The sequence below is a fragment of the Pteropus medius genome, unplaced genomic scaffold (assembly GCF_902729225.1).
Source record: "Pteropus medius unplaced genomic scaffold, Ma_sr-lr_union100, whole genome shotgun sequence".
Taxonomy (NCBI): Eukaryota; Metazoa; Chordata; class Mammalia; order Chiroptera; family Pteropodidae; genus Pteropus; species Pteropus medius.
Window position 1 is genome coordinate 4,057,753 of NW_024340848.1, and position 17,815 is coordinate 4,075,567.

Below are 17,815 nucleotides of genomic sequence, written 5' to 3' on the forward strand. Positions count from 1 at the left end.
CACAAGGTAGGCAAGTATAATTTCTTCCTTCCTTTAGAGAGACAATGACAGTCTCACTGACCTCAGCTCACCTGCTAGCACATCTCAGGATACTGAAGATGTAAAGTTCCAGAAGCAACACTAGTTCTCCATTTGTCTGAACAGAAATATAAACATACTAATTTTAGAAGGTGAGAGCAGGAGAGTATTACCAGAAAACAATCTACTAGGTCTATTACTCAAAAAAAAAAAGGCAGAATCTGTCTCAGAAAGAAAGTTGTTGAAGTGGAGAGTGTTGTCCCTTTATTTTTAAAAGATAGATATAAATGAGAGTTTTCTCATTCTTATCCCTTTATCTCTAGCATCATATTCTAATATGGGATTTGCTTCATTGACTCAAAGTTAGTGACCTTTTTGCTGTTAGTCCATCTTATTTGCCACAATAATATTCCTCACAATAATAAAAGGAAATGAATGAAAGATATGTTTTCTTGTCTGTTAAACTTGAATTATGACCTCATATGCTGAGTATAAGTTGTTCTGTAATAATAATTTGGCAGAACTTTGTTATTCTTCTTTCCCTGCGTTAATGACAATAAAATGCTCTGCAGCAGTGACTACTTCTCGTAAATCTTGGATATAGGCCATGTTCGATAATGTTTTTAAATGAATTCATAGATGTGTATGAGAGTCATATCCCAACTTGAATAATATTTCTGCAAAAGTATATTTCAGACAATGTTACAAGATAAAGATAATGAGAAGATATTACTTACAGTTTGGGGAATCCTTAATGGATATTAAGGAAAGATACTGTGAGCATTTTAAAATTTCTTCAGGAGATGCAGTGTACAGTAATTCTGCTAAAAACATTAATGATTGAAACTCTGTGTCTGAGACTGCTAGGTGATTAGAAAACTTATCTCCACTTCTTTCCAAGCCAGAGTTCGACTACATTCTTTAGGCTCCCTTGAATGAGATGTGGCTATGTAACCGACTTCTATCCAATAGAACGTGAGTGGAAATGAATGCTATGCCTTCCGGCCTGGCCATACAAACCTCCTGAGTGTGGTGTTCCATTTGCTTTCTCTACCTATTGCTCCTGAAAAGAGCAGAATCACAAGATAGAAGGAGCTGAGACACTGAGTAATCACATGGATAGATGTTCATTAGAAATAACTATTTAAGACTTTATGTAAGCAAAAATTAATCTATTACTTAAGAATAATAAAAGAAGTTTCACATCTGATATGACTGACTAATCTCCTACCAGACCAACCTTTCCATAGATAACAACTATAAGCTTCTGACAAAATGCAACAAACAATTATCTAAAGACCTGGGAGATAAACAAAAACAGAATCTGTAGAGGAGTGATCAAAAAAAAAAAAAAGCCCAAACAAATAAATAGTGCAAGAAAACATGCACTGAGTTGACACTGTAGTGTAGTTGACACTGTGGTAGCTAAAATGCCAATAGATAATCCTCATTTTTCTAGCGTAAAAAAACACAGAAGCTAGAATTCTATAAAGTGGTAGGGGAATATTGGAAGAAAAGGAGACAAAGTTGGAGAGTCACAAATTCTATGTAAAAATCTATGGCTGATGCTTGAGCTACTCAGGCACGTGGCAGATTCAAAGCAGTCCAGGTAAGGATAAAATAACTGAGTGGAGATTTTAAGTACCACACAAATAATTGGTTTTGACTATCCAAGTTAATTGTCTGCTAAAAAAAAAAATTAACATTCTTTGGAAGACTATCACAGAATCAAGAGCTTCCATAACATAATTTTCATAATGTTCAGGGTACAATCTAAGCTTCTTCAACATAGAAAAAAAAAAAATAAGAAAATGTGATCCATCTCAAGAGGAAAGAACAATAGAAAAATAGCACAATTATGTTAAAAAAATAATAATGAATGTAAATCATTAGGTTAATGCTATCTACTGACAGATGAAACATTATTAACTAATTTCAGCTTAATAAATGTACATATTCATATTTATTAAAGACTAAAAAGTTAATTTCTTTGTAGACAAATAAGATACAGTCATCAAAAATAATTTCTTTAAATTTAACTCAAAAAATGAAAAGCAAAGGAAATAACAAAATGAAAGGCAACCTGTGCAATAGGAGAAAATATTTACAAATTACAAATGTTTGGTAAGGGATTAACTTCCAAAATATATAAGGAACTCCTACAATTTAATAGCAAAAATAAATAAATAACCCTATTGAAAATGAGCAAAAGAATTTCTCAGAAAAATACAAATGGCCAATAGTCTTAGTCTTGGCAAGAATATGGAGAAATTATAAGCCTTAGACACTATTGGTAGGAATGGAAAATATTGCAGCAACTATGAGAAACAGTATGAAGCTTCTTCAAAAAAAAATTAAAAGTTGAACTACAACATGATCCAGTAATCCCACTTTTGAGTATATATCCAAAATAATTGAAATCAGAATCTCAAAGAGATATATGCACTCCTGTGTTCATTGCAGTGTTATTCACAACAGCAAAAATATGAAAACAACGCAAGTGTCCATTGGCACACAAATGTATAAATAAAATTTGATCTATACATATAATAGAATATTATTCAGCCTTAAAATAGAAGGAAATCTTACCATTTGTGATGACATGGATAGATTTGGGAGACATCGTGCTGACCAAAATAAATCAGTCACAGAAGGACAAACATTGTATATATGATTCTACTTATATGAGGTATCTAAAATAGTCAATAGGGCTGCTATTAGATTTTAAGTCATGCTACTACATTTGCAAGAGATCAGAAAACTACTGTTGTTATCCAGAGGTAAGAAAGCCTCCTGATATAGATGTCAATATCCCAACAGCCTGTAGTACAAAATCTGAGAACCAGACAGTGTGACACTGAGTTTAGCTACTGCAAAATACAAATCTGCAGAAGTCTACCAATCGGCTGCCACCACTGAGGAAGAAAAATCACCTATGCATTCTTTCACCTTTCAAATCTTGCATAACTAAATCTCAATGGCAAAACCTTAACCACACCCAAAATGTGGCAGCAAGAGACTGAGTATCTGGGGAATATATTTCCAAGATTTCTAGCCCATGCAATAAAGATGACCATGTACAATGACTGAGACTGGACTGAGAATTTAGTCAATAGACAAATGTGGTGCTACAAGCTAATTCACAGGGCAACTGTAAACATGAAATGAGATGAAATTAAAATTATGACAGGCCCGCAAAAATACTAGCTCTCATTCCCTTCCCAGAAATATCTAGGTTTCCAGATTAATTCTACAGTCTAGCCTGAAGAATCTGATTTTAGCTACTGAATTCATGAGACGATATCCCTCCCTAATTGGAGAGATTTTTCTTATGAAGAACCTAGAAGAAAAACCAAGTTTTTTGAAGAACCTGGGAAAGTTCTGAAATACCTGGAACCCGATGAGAGAAAAAGGCAATATGGTCTCTATCTCCCACACAGGAAGTAGATTTGAATTATTTGGAGAGTGTTCAGAAGCTGAAATGAAAAAGGCAGCTTTGTGAAGTGTGCAATATTCAAGGAGCAAGCATTTCACAAAGCTTTGGTGTCTTTGGACAACTTTAGTTTCATATTTAGAGAAATAAATATTGCTACTGAGATTAATTTTAACACAAAAGAAATAAAGGAATATACAGCCATTTGAGAACTCAAAGGTTTTACATGTTGGGTAGCATCAAGAGACAGGACCCTAGAAGAGAACCACAGGCCTTGTGGAGAATTTTTGCATCAAAAGCCACCACAAGATGCTTGCCTCAACTTGCTACTTAGGCAGGAAATAGTAACAGTTACTTGACAGTGGAAGAACATAAGATGTTGGTCATGGGTATATGAAAACCTCCAGTTTTAGGGAGTTTTAGGGAGGAAAGGAGTTAAGACACTGTTTTTATTCAGGTGTGAGGCCATGAGTCCACAATATAAAAACATTAATTTTAATATGACTATTCTTCGTTAGTTACATAAACTCAAGACTTGTGGAAATTTGGGTTATACACAGAGATTCAACTCAATCTCTGCTTTTTCTATGACATTAGGGATACATTCCTCCATTAAATATTTGGGATCAAGTTCTGATGACATGAGCTTGAGCTACAGTATTTAACCTTTCTTAAATTCTTGCTGGAAAATTAGACAAATTCTTTTGTCTTCTGAAGAGAAAATATTCTTTCCCAGTGGGTTTAGGGAAAGAGCCCAACAGAAGTTGCTATAGAATAATAATTTCTATTTGAATAGGTGAAAAAAGAAACAGACATGACGTTCTGAAGGGGAGGCAAAGGCTATAATCACTAATAATCAGTACTTCGTCAGTGTACCCTATTCTTCTGGAAGGGCTTTCTTGCTCTGATTTAAGTCAGGCCGATAGTTTCCTTTAATATGGCATTTAATGTGAGCATTAAATCTCCCATTCAATTTTACTATCTTTGAGGGAGTTGCTCTTATTATCTGCATTTTACAAGTGAAGAAATAGGCTGAGAAAGGTTAAGTAATTTGTCCAAGTACACTATTTTGTGAGTTACAAATTACATTCTTTTCCAGAAGCATCGAACTGAATATATAAGCTCTTCTTACTCTTAAATTAGAAAAAAAAATACTTAATACCAGATATGATTTTTTCTAGAAAGTTTCTCTAGATCTATCAAAGAGTTTTAATCTGCATTGTTTTTAATTACTATTATTATTAGATAATGATCAAACTCTATCAAGTTGAAATATGTGGAAAGGAAAATTACTTCATAATTCCACTCCCAAAGCAAAAACCACTCTGAATAATTTGATATATATTCTTCTAGGTAAATGTATATGTTAGAATTTACAAAATTCTGTATGTGTACAGCTATGCCATTTTTCTCTTGACCAATCTCCTTATAAATTGCATTGTTTTTAATGTTTTGCTAATTAAGCAATGCTGCAACTGATTCTGAAATTTCCTCAAACAAATCAGTTTATGTATGAAATATTTATTGCATTTTGTTTGATCTTTAGTTATTGTATATTTTTGAAATGTCATACATTTCTCTCAAAATACCAGCAATAAGAATAAAGTATTGGTTATTTAGTAAATAATTGGTTATTTAGGTTATATGTAGGAGTGTGCCTGCATATAACCAATAAGTAGATCCACAGATTATTATTTATTTTAATGACTAATATAAGGCAAAAATCCTTGGATGAACTACATAGAAAGGAAAAGATAGAGAGTGAAAACACCAAAGAAAGCACTTGTGTGATTGATTTCTACATCTCTAAATGGACCCAAATCCTTTAATTAGATTTCTTATAAATGGGATTTTAATTCTTGTTTCTACTAAATGTCAAATCTCTAGTTATATGGATAATTTTATAAAGGTACCTATATAAATCTGTAGGAATATCATGGTCAGTTCCTCCCCATATGGAAAATTAAGTTTAACACATTTACATTAATTAAATTCCTGTAATAATTGCAGACATAGGAGAAAGGACGAGATCCAGCAAAATAAATCTGCTAGGTGAAAGCATTTTCTGGAATAGACTAATAATAATAAAATAATATTATATACACCCAGAGAGTTTTTCTATATCAATTTTTCCATCACATTTAACAGATCATATAAGTCTCTGTCTTCCTGGGAGAATTACTTTCAAACTCTATTCATGCCCACGATATACACAAATCTCAAAAACTGCATGACCAAAAGGACACAGGCTATCTAACTACTCTAAATTGTTAGAATAAGAGTGACAGATATAAGAGAGAGGATACATGCATAAATAATACATAGCTGGATGGAAAAACTCAATGAATGGACAGATACATAGATAGCCAGACAGATAGATACATAGCAAATAGGTAGGAAGATAGGTAGATAGGTAGTTAATGATAGATGATAGATAATAGATCATTTTAAATCAAATGCTTATATATTTTATGCATTATAATAAAGGCTTTTCATAAATTCTCTTCCTTATCATCTATAGAAATTCTATGAGGTACGCATTTAGAGCTGAATTGCCAATGATCTTGCACTTAAATGGCAATTCCAATATTCATACTTGAAATTTGAAAACACAGACATTTGCCCATTCAATCAATATAACTGAATGACTAAGGCGCCAGCGCCATTCTAAGCATCACAGTTCAAGCAAGGAGCAAAACAGACTGTCTCTGTTCTTACACAGTTTATATTCCTAAGAAGAGACAATAAAAACAAATGTGTATGTATCACGAACTAATGAACATGATTTGAAAAAAGTGAAAACAGGTGAGTTAAGAGATAATGAAGGCAGGGAGACTTTTTTTTCTTTTAATAAGAAAAGAAGACATTTGAGCAGGGGCCTGAATGAAGTGTAGCACCACCATTGAGTTATCTGGGTGAAGGGCATTTTTTGCAAAAGGAAAGGATCAAAGATTCTCAGATCGGTGTTTGCTAGATGTGTGAGAAAAATTTCAAAAAGATCAATATTTGCTAGAGAGAAATGAGTTAGGGGTGTTGCAGGAAGTAGAGTGATAGAAGGTGAAGCAGAGAAGTTATCAGGGACAGACCACACAACTCTTTGGGATATTATTCTAAGTGGCATAGTAAGCCTTTTGAGAATTGTGTGAAAAGAGATGACAGGGTCTACTCTAGAACTAATAAGATAACTCTAGCAGTTGTGAAAGAGTTGATGATAGGGAGAAAAAAAAAAACAAAAGACAAGTTAGAAGACTGAACCTCAACTCTGTCAAGCAATTTAGTATTCTCAATAAATCTAAACTACCCATTACAACTGATTATTAAAACAACTCAACATTTAAAATAATTCAAAATTTCAAAAGCCCTATTCATAATACCAAAGAGCAATAAATGGAAAATAATTTATTTAAAAAACCATGTATTTCAATATACCTCTTTCCCTGCAAGAATACAATAGAAAACAATGACTAGTGGTCAGATTTTAATACCCATATGTATGCCTACTGTAAATGAGAAAGTAAAAGGACCAACACAGGTGTTTTACACTAGCAACTCAAAGACCAAGAACAGCACAGTCAATGATGTCATTTTCTGAAATTAAAAATTCTTAATAAACTTTCAATACCAAGTAGAACTTTCCTCCAATTTACACAGCAAATACAAACCTAAAAAATTCCATGTACATTAAAAATACACACACACACATTGCATATATAAGTAAAATGGAATTAGATTCTAGGCTTAGAAGTGACGATGAATGTGGGGCATTTAAAAGTAAAGCAGCAGGGAGGATTTTTTTTTTTTTTTCTGGAGGACTAGCTGTGCATTGAAGGGTATCTGGCATCACTGACCATTAAAGGCCAAATGTCTTCAACCCATTTGATTAATGAATATAGCTTCACATGTTTTAAAAATGCTTCCAGTGGAAGGTTTTACCCACTTTGGGACCCACTGAGCCTGAGACTAAAGCAAAGGCCAGGTGAGAGGAAAGTGGCACTGCAGGTGATGATAAGTGGCAGATTCAGAATATGAAGTTAGAACTAATAGGATTTGCCAATCCCAACCACAGTACATCCTCATCAATTGTACTTAGTGCCTAGAAATACTAGAAGTCTTGTTAATTATGAAAAACGAAAATTCTAAAATAGGGTAAATTATATTTAAATTTTCAGTAATAATATTCCTTTAATATTCAGTAAGGACATCAAGGGTATGGGTATTTTAATGAGGAAAAAAAGTTACTGGATATGTACTTTCAAATGAAATATAGTCTGGTTAGGATATGCATGAGGATTGATAATGGGCATGAAAAAGTAGAATTGAAAATGTGAAAATAAATGTAGAAAGGAGAAGTGGATGGAGAGCAATGACCAATTCTGTTGGCTTTATTATTTTGCCTAAACTGGTCATGATCAATGATATGGCCCTTCTGACATATGCCAGCCAAGTTTCACTGAACACCAACATATCTTCAATGCTAAATAAGTAAATAAGTAAGTAAGTAAATAAATAAATAAGTTGACTTCAAATTGAAAAAAAATAGGGAAAAGTATCTCAGTTTTCCCCGTGAGCCCAAGAAAAGATGGGGCTACCATTCACCTCTTAAGGATGGCAAGGTACAGTCACAGGCTGTTGTCAATCGAGACAGCTGCCCAGGAGTACACAGTGGGTGTCCTTCCTCTTTAGGTAAAGAGTTTACTAAATTCTTTCCTTGACCTGCCCACCTTCTTGTCCACTGACCAAGCCACAAGCATATCAAAGGAAAGAAGACAAGCCCAGGAACGTCTTTCTGGATTATTACACACTCCATCCTCTGAAGTCATATTTCTCAATGTAAATTTGAGTAAGACAAAAATAAGAGGTCAATGTTTTAATTTGAATATGTTATCTCTTTCCTTCCATATGCAGAATACTCTCAAATAATTCACGATATTATTTCTCAGAACAGTTGAAAACTAAATCTGCTCTTCTTTCACTTTCACAGGGTCAGTTTGATTTACATAACAATATTGACTGCAAAAGGAGACTCCTTTTTGGTGAGACCACTTCTGAGCTTGAAGCAGCTGTAATGAAAAACGGAAAAAAGTATTATATTATTCTCTGTCAAATACAGAAAACGTGTGATTTTGCAATGGTTTATATCCTACACTACTGTTTGACAAGCATGATGTTGAACTGCATTAAATATTAATTTGTATAATATAGTAGTCATATAAAACTAGGCATAAAACACAGCAGGGAAATTGCATTTTCTTACTGTTAAGACTATTGTTATAGTCATCTGGTACCTCATGCTGTCATCCTACTTAGTAGATTGATGTTTGTTTTCCCAGTACACACCGACTGCTATCAATAGCATTGCTAACTTGTCTATTGTTATGTTGCCCTCAGAAGTAGTCAATCTTGCTGACTGCGAAAGGGTCCTTAGTTTTAAGAGACTACTCATAATCTCCTGACATGAACTTAATCAAAATTCTAAAATGACACGTGAACACTTGTTTCTAGCAAACAGTTTATGTTAAACCTAGGCGCAGCTTTGGTTTTGTTCTATAACTTATTTCATGATGGATGACCAGGAATAACCTAACTTCGAAGTGTTATTTTCCTTTGTTTTCATGTGTGCAGTCCATATAAATAATGTCTCAGTTTTCTCCTAATTCTCACTAAAGGAGGGTATTTGCTAAATAGGCCCATTCACCCTTTTCCCTAGTCATTCCCTGCTCACTCTTTAATCTTCTTGTTCTTGTCATAAATCATGAAACTCTTAGTTTGATTCCATTTTTCCAGAACACCCACAACATTATTTGACAAAACCTGCAAGGATTGAAAACATATTATTTAAAAGCAACTTCTTTCTTTTCTATTTGGTTCTACTCCTATCTCCTTTGTTCTTGGCTCTCAACATGTATTCACATCCATAAAACCAGCTCTCACTAATCTCACAGTCTCTCCAAAGCCTTGCCTAAGGCATTCTTCCATGTCAGTTCATCTGAAGACTTTCAGCTGATGAACAGCAAGAAAATGTCACTCAGAAAAAGATGGTTACAAAGCTGGCCAGACACCATGTGCTGTTATATTTCTAGCTTTGCCAAATGTAATCTTCTTGATCTTCATTTCTATTTTAGAAGGAATCTCAAAGTCTGAGACTCATTCTTAGCCCAAATCTAAGCAAAGAGGAAGAATAAAGAATAGGTACAGAATTTCAGCAAAAAAGAGATTCTTTTAATATCTTTGTTTATGAACGTATATTCATATTGCATGGATAGGAAAGAGCATCAGGAAATGAATTCGGGAAGTAAGGAGACTGAAAGTGAGTAGTGAGTTACAAACTCCTCATGCATTGCCTCATTACACCTGGATTTTGAAGGCTCACAGATTGCTCTCTTCTTTTTTGGCAAAACTAAACATATAGCTTTTAAATAACTACAATTACTCCTAATTTTAATTTCCCTAGAGAAAAGAAAATCTATTTTATTTCACCTAGACATCTATATTCTCACCTAGATACTTGTACTGATTAGAGGTTCATTTCTGCAAGTGCTTTACTCTCTCACAGAAACATGTGATGCAGAGCAGTGGTCCTCAACCACTGTGCACCCCAGAGCAAGAGGAACTTTAAAAACTTAAGGTTGACATAGCTCCCTGGAGATGATGATCATTTATGTCTCCAGGAGAAAATCACTGACAAACATTTCTGTGGTGTGCAGGTTCAAGAACTTAAAACTAGATTAAAATATTCCTGTATTTACTGCCATTTTATCTCTTTTTTTTAAATTAAAAAAAATCCCAAAATACTAAGTAAAAAATATTCTTATTTATATAAAGTCATCTGCTATCATTATTTCCTAAAAACCACAACAAAAAATAGGCCTACCAATATCTCCTTTTTCAACATTACTTCAAATAAAATTCCTCCCAGATATAAACATTCAAAAGCTATTTTTAAAGTTTTAATCATCTGAACCAAAGGATTTAGTGTTGACTGATAAATCTTCCTATGATAGCCTGTAAAATACACTAATCACAGGCTACTGGCTCTGTGGACATTCAATAAATTAACAACCGATGAAGCTGAAAATATGTTGCTCTAAGCTGACTCTTTAGTTTTAAATAACCGCTTTCAAAACTTCACCTTAAAAAATGTCATGAACATAAAGAATATTTATGAGTGATTGGTCTTCATCCCTTCCAAACAAGTGATTTAGTTCTGGCAGGCAATACTGGGTCTCCAACGTTCAGGCTTTCATTTCTGAAGTTCAACACAAGAATAGGAAATCACCCTAAGTATGCATTACTACTGTCAATCAGAAGACTAAATTAAAATTCAAATAATAAAGATGAATTATATCTATATTAGAAAAGATTAAAGGAACATTTTAAAAAATAAAAATCAAGAGGCATAACCTGTTGAAATAATTTAAATAAAGAAATAAAATTGGAAATACAGAAATTACAGACATAGACAAATATAAATGCTTTGGGACAGTGGCAAAAAGAAAAAGGCCTGTGATAGTCATAGCATATTCACTTGTGTCTGAATCAGGGACTTCAGCTCATAAGCATTAATCAGAAAAATGAGTTGTAGTTACAATACAAGAAAAATTACCTAATTTTAGCCTTAGTAAAACACTCTGGCAATTTATAAAATTGAGTTATGGAATCTCTTTATTAAAAATACTTTAAGGATACACTTAAGAATGATTACAATGAAATAGTTCAGCCAGGTTGCCATGAATCTAAGTAGAGCCTTCCACTTCAATTCCTGAGTCTTTTACTGCAATAAAGCAACTCAGCAGCAGGACTTCTCTAAAGTCAAGTAAGGCCTCCATTTTTCTAGTAAATTAATATATTTTAAATACCAAGACAAGATTTTTAAAAGTAAGTTTTTTTTTCTGAAATCCCTAGGAATATTAACAAGAGATTTTACTATATAGACTTACCTATAACTATCATAATGATTAGATTAGAAAATTAGAAAATAACCTTAAATATCTACCAATTAATAATAAAATCTTTTTGTTTCTCTCCTATTTCAAAATGATTTCTAAATTTCTAAATGGTATTTTTGATGATCTCTGATATTCTAGATAACGATGCATTTTTAGAGTAAAATGTTTTTTCTCCCACCTGAATGAAATTCATAAAGCATCTAGTTTATGTCAATCATTCCTTTTTTGGCATTCCAATGAAGACTATGAAAGATACTCTTACCTTAACATTGACACTGATCCTACAAAACAAGCAGAGGCCTTCACTTGAAATATAAAAAGGAAGCACATATATGGAGCATCTAACGCAACAGTTGAAACAGTGCTTAGCTCAAAAGACTTAAGCATCTGGAGGATATGAGTATCCAGTCACTATTCAGATGAGACTTGAATTGCTTGAAAAATAAAAAAGATATTATTTAGGAAAAATTGAAGTTATTAAGAAACAAACCTATAACAATTGTCAGCACAGAGAACGGAAGAAGTGCATAGACACTCATCTGAAAACTATAACTCTTGGCAGTTAGCCAATAGCCAAATGCCTAGGGTTAAATACAGACTACTAACAAGAATCGAAAGAGTAACCTAAAAAAAAAACCATGATCGATGTTATCTTTTGGGTTTGAAATATCAACGTTAATAACTCTTCTAATTTAATTTAAACAATTTCTGTTGTATCATAAGATTTTAATAAAATAGTAGTGCTACTATTATGACATCTGATTATGTTGCCAATAACATTTTCTCATTTGAAAACAAGATTGTCTAATTAAATGTCTTTCTATAGAACCGATTGCTGAAATCTCAAAAAAATTTCATATTGATAAATTACATGCTATGTTTCATATTAAGATACTCTGCAATACACACACACATCACAGAAATAGAGCCTATATCATGCTATTTGTGCTTTTGTAATAACGCTTCTCTGTTCCTCCAATGTTGCACTTCCTTATTTGTAACTATAAAAATAACTGAAATAATCTTCTCCCCACTCCTTTTCTACTTCGTAGGGTCATGGCTGCCTTCCAAATTTAGCAGAAGTGATTCCTCCTCTATGAAGGAACAGAATTCCTTCACCACTATGGTCATGATCGTCGCGGCCCTCAACTGCCCTTTCAGTTTGCTATACTCCTGTGCTGTTTCCTATACGGTACTGACATTTGTTATAGAAGTCATGTAGAGACAATTGCAAAATGATTTTAATTGGAATTTCAGATACATGACTTGCAGATTTATCAGCTGTGCAAATTTAGTCAAATTGTTTAACTCTCCTGAGCTTGCATCCCTTCATCTTTAAAGTGGAGCCGAATACGTCTACCCTGTAGGTTACACTAAAGGTTAACTGAGTTCACACATGTAAAGACCATCGTACAGCATCTGTCCTGTGTAAACAAGAAAGGATAGTTTTCATGATGATAATGAAGATGAGAGTGATGACATACCCTCACTGTGGGGCCTTCAAATCTTTGAAGCAAACCTTAGTAATCTTGTTATCTCCAGAGCCCAGGACTTTCACATTGCAGATTATGACACATCTCTGTTGAATTTAAAAATATTGACTGTAAGTACCTACTCGGGAGGCAATGTGTAGCAATAAGAAAAAAGTGTAAGAAGAGGACAAAAAGACTACCTATGGAAAGTTTCTGGATAAAAAATCAACGTTCAAAAATTCATAGCGCCCCTGTATTCTAATAATGAAGTGTCGGAAAAAGAAGTGGAAAAAATAATTCTTTTTGCAATTGCAAAAAAGAATAAAATACCTAGGAATAAATCTAACAAAACATGTGAAGGACCTATATAATGAAAACTATAAGACACTATTAAAAGAAATCGAAGAAGTTACAAAGAAATAGAAAGATATTTTGTGTTCTTGGGTTGGAAGAATCAACACAGTTAAAAATGACCATATTACCTAAAGCATTATACAGATTTAATGCAATCCCCATCAAAATTTGATTGGCATTTTTTAAAGAAATAGAACAAAAATCATCAGATTTGTATGGAAGCACAAAAGACCCCGAACTACCAAAGCCATCCTGAGAAAAAAGAACGAGGCTGGAGGTATAACTCTGCCCCACTTCAAATTATACCACAAAATGGAAATTGAAACAATCATCAAAAACGTACCAAAAAGTAAAAGTCCAGAACCAGATGGCTTTACCAGTGAATTCTACCAAACATTCAAAGAAGATTTAATACCTATTCTCCTCGAACGCTTCCAAAAAATTGAAGAAGAGGCAATACTTCCCAGTTCATTTTATGAGGCCAATATTACTCTGATAGCAAAACCTGGTAAAGATAACACACAAAAAAAGAGAACTACGGACCAATATTTCTTATGAACACAGAAGTAAAAATCCTAAATAATATACTAGAAAACTGAATATAGCAACATATTAAAAAGATTATACATCACGATCAAGTGGGCACATCTCAGAGGCACAAGGATGGTCCAACATATGCAAATCGATTAATGTGATACACCACATAAGCAAATTAAAAAATAAGAATCATATAATCCTATCAATAGATGCAGAAAAAGCCTTTGACAAGATACAGCATCCATTTATGATCAAAACACTTAACAAAACTGGTATAGAAGGAAAGTACCTTAACATAATAAAGGCCATCTATGACAAACCCTCAGCCAACATTATACTTAATGGTGAAAAACTAAAAATCTTGCCTCTAAGATCAGGAACAAGACAAGGCTGTCCACTATCACCACTGTTATTCAATATAGCATTGGAGGTTCTAGCAAGTGCAATCAGGCAAATGAAAGATATAAAAGGCATCCAAATAGGAAAGGAAGAAGTCAAACTGTCACTATTTGCGGATAACATGATTCTCTATACAGAAAACCCTAAAGACTCCACAAGAACACTACTAGAAACAATAAGCAAATACAGTAAAGTCCCTGAATACAAAATCAATGTTCAAAAATCCATATCGTTTCTATACTCTAATAATGAAGTGTTAGAAAAAGAAATGGAAAAATAATTCTTTTTGCAGTTACAACAAAAAGAATAAAACACCTAGGAATAAATTTAACGAAACAAGTGAAGGACCTATATAATGAAAACTATAAAATCCTATTAAAAGAAATTGAAGAAGATACAAAGAAATGGAAAGATATTCTGTGTTCTTGGGTTAGAAGAATCAACATAATTAAAATGACCATATTACCTAAAGCATTATACAAATTTAAGGCATTCTCCATCAAAATCCCATCCACACTTTTTAAAGAAATGGAACAAAAATCATCTTTGTATGGAAGCACAAAAGACCCAAAATGGCCAAAGCTATCCTGAGAAAAAAGAATGAGGCTGTAGGCATCACTCTGCCCAACTTCAAATTATACTACATGGTGACAGTAATCAAAACAGCATGGTATTGGCAGCTAAACAGACACATGGACCAGCGGAACAGAATCAAGAGTCCAGAAGTAAACGCATATTTATATGGGCAAATAATTTTTGAAAAAAAGCAAAAAACATACAGTGGAGAAAAAAAAAAGCCTCTTCAATAAATGATGCTGGGAAAACTGGAAAGCCACTGGCAAAAGAATGAAACTAGACTGTTGTCTATCACCACACACCAAAATTAACACAAAGTGGATTAAGGAACTGAATATAAAACCTGAAACAATAAAAAGCATAGAAGAAAACATTTAAATTAAACTCAGGGACTTTGGACTTAAAGAGGATTTTATGAATTTGACCTCAAAAGAAAGGGAAGTAAAAGCTGAAATAAATGAATGGAACTACATCAAACTAAAAAGCTTCTACTCAGCAAAAGAAATCGTCAACAAGGTAAAGAGACAACCATCTGAATGGGAAAATATATTTGCAAGCAAAACCTTCGATAAGGGCCTAATATCCAAAATATATAAAGAACTCATACTACTCAATAACAACAACAACAACAACAACAACAACAAAACGATCCAATCAAAAAATGGGCAGAGGACCTAAACAGACACTTCTCCCAAGAAGACATACAAATGACCAACAAACATATGAAAAGATGCTCAACATCGCTAGCTATTAGGGAAATGCAAGTCAAAACCAATGAGATACCATCTCACACCTGTGTTAGAATAGCTGTAATCAACAGGACAAGTAATAAAAAATGCTGGAGAGGATACAGAGAAAAAAGAACCCTCATACACTACTGGTGGGACTGCAAATTGGTCCAGCCACTCTGGAAAACAGTATGAAGTTTCCTCAAAAAACTAAGAATTGATCTACCATATGATCCAGCAATCCCTCTACTAGATATTTATCCCAAAGGCTTGAAAACCCACATCTGAAAAGATATTTGAACATTGATGTTCATAGTAGCATTAGTCACAGTGGCCAAGACATGGAAGTAACCAAAATGTCCTACGATAGATGATTGGCTAAAGAAGCTGAGGTACATATATACAATGGAATATTACTCAGCCATAAGAAGAGATGAAATACTACCATTTGCGACATCATGGATGGACCTGGAGATAACCATGCTAAGCAAAATAACCCAGATAGAAAAAGTTGAAAATCACATGATATCATGTATATGTGGGATATAAACCTAAAAGCAACAAATGAACAGGACAAACAGAGACTCATGGATATGGACTATAGTCTAGTGGTTACCAGAGGGTAGGAGGTGGGGGAAGGGGGGAGGTAGACGGGGTAAAGTAGGTCAAATACATGGTGACAGAAAGAAATCTAACTATGAGAGGTGAACACACAGTCTAAATATATATATGCCTTACTGTTAAAGTGTACAGATGAAACATTGGATTTTGTTAACCAATGTCACCATAAGAAAATAATTAATTAATTAATTAACTTTTTATAAATAGACTACATATGGAAGATAAACTTAGATTTTATGCAGTGGTCAATAGGTGACAACTGGCAATTTACAGAAAGGAAATATGATAAATATTACCATTTTAGAAATATAGGCAACAGTCTGCAAAACAGATTGAATATATTTTTTTCAATGCATAAAGTGGAAATATTTATTAGCTTCAGCCATAAGTTCTCATTTTCTATTATTATAGATTTAGAAAAAGAATAAAATTTTAAATTATTTTAAAACATTTTTGTTTGTTTTGTTCTACTTTTAAATATTGTGTAATCTAGGATTTGCATCTTTTTCTCATATATTTTATGCTTTCTGCCTTATATATATATATACATATATATATACATATTTTATGAGGATAAAAGGTGAAGAGAATGTACATGAAGTTGAAAGTTTACTAAAATGCTTTAACCAAATATTAAAAGCTAAGTAATTACAGAAAAATAAGGTAGTATTATAATAATTTTCTAGTTCTTATTTACAGAAGAAAAAAATTTTACAAAAATAGAAAGGTTCTTTGGTAAATTAGCAGGCATTAAACAATGTTTTATTCACATTTCTGCATTAGGAGATAAGAGTTATTAACTTTCATGCTTTTTGATGTACTTAATACTCTGTAGAATTATCCATGAGCCTTAGGGGCTATTTACCTTTCTTTGCAATATACACATGTGTAAATTTTTAAAGACTTGGAAAATTTAAATAATAAATCCTCTAAAGCAACCAGCACAGTATTCTTAGGTGCATTAGTTTGCTAACATAAGTTTAATCTTTCTCATTATCATTATTCCTGCAATAAAAGCAAAATATCAACTGAGTTGGGTTTTAAATAATTTTTAAAAATAGAAATGCTAGTGATTCATACAGATAAAACACTATTTTATTAAAATATTAAACATGAAATATTGGATTACAATCCATTGCAGCTTGATATCATTTTTCCAATTAACACTATTTTAATCAATTAAATTTAGTCCGTAAATCTTTTGGTAAAGTACATTTCAATGAACCTGTTACATAGCTTTCATTGGAAAATAGATAGCTAAGACCAAAAAAATTTTTTCTTACTTAGCTATAATGTGACTATAATAATAACTAAAAAAATTCATTTTATTATAATTACTTAGGACTTACAAGCTTACTCCACCAAGAATATAGAAATCGAAGAAATAGTTTACTCTTTAGGGGTCAATGGAAAAAGGAAGTTGGATCAAGGCTGCAAGATAGAATCCTGCATATTTATCTATATAAATATTGTGTCAGTTGCAGGAGTGTTTATTAGCCATGGAAGCAGAGGGAAATATTCACTAAGGAAAATGTGAATGCCTATGTCTTCTCTGTACAGAGAAAGGAAGTTTGAAGCATCGTAGATCCAGTGAGAGATAAATGTGGGTAATTGTAGCCAGCATATTTTAAATACTCTAATCTCAAAAATAAAAAATAATATATAAAAATTGGTGATTGGATTCATTAAATTGATAACTTTTGATCTTTAAGAGTTAATGTTAAGAAAATG

General features: G+C 32.9%; 1 long non-coding RNA gene across 1 annotated transcript in view; it reads left to right on the plus strand.

The window, feature by feature from the left end:
- Positions 1-12,562, plus strand: part of LOC120582307 (uncharacterized) — a 54,593-nt gene extending 42,031 nt beyond the window's left edge. Inside the window, exons 2-3 of the long non-coding RNA XR_005647534.1 lie at positions 8,433-8,533; positions 12,450-12,562. This is a non-coding gene — a long non-coding RNA (uncharacterized LOC120582307). The remainder of the gene's footprint in view (positions 1-8,432; positions 8,534-12,449) is intronic.
- Positions 12,563-17,815: the final 5,253 nt, after the last annotated feature.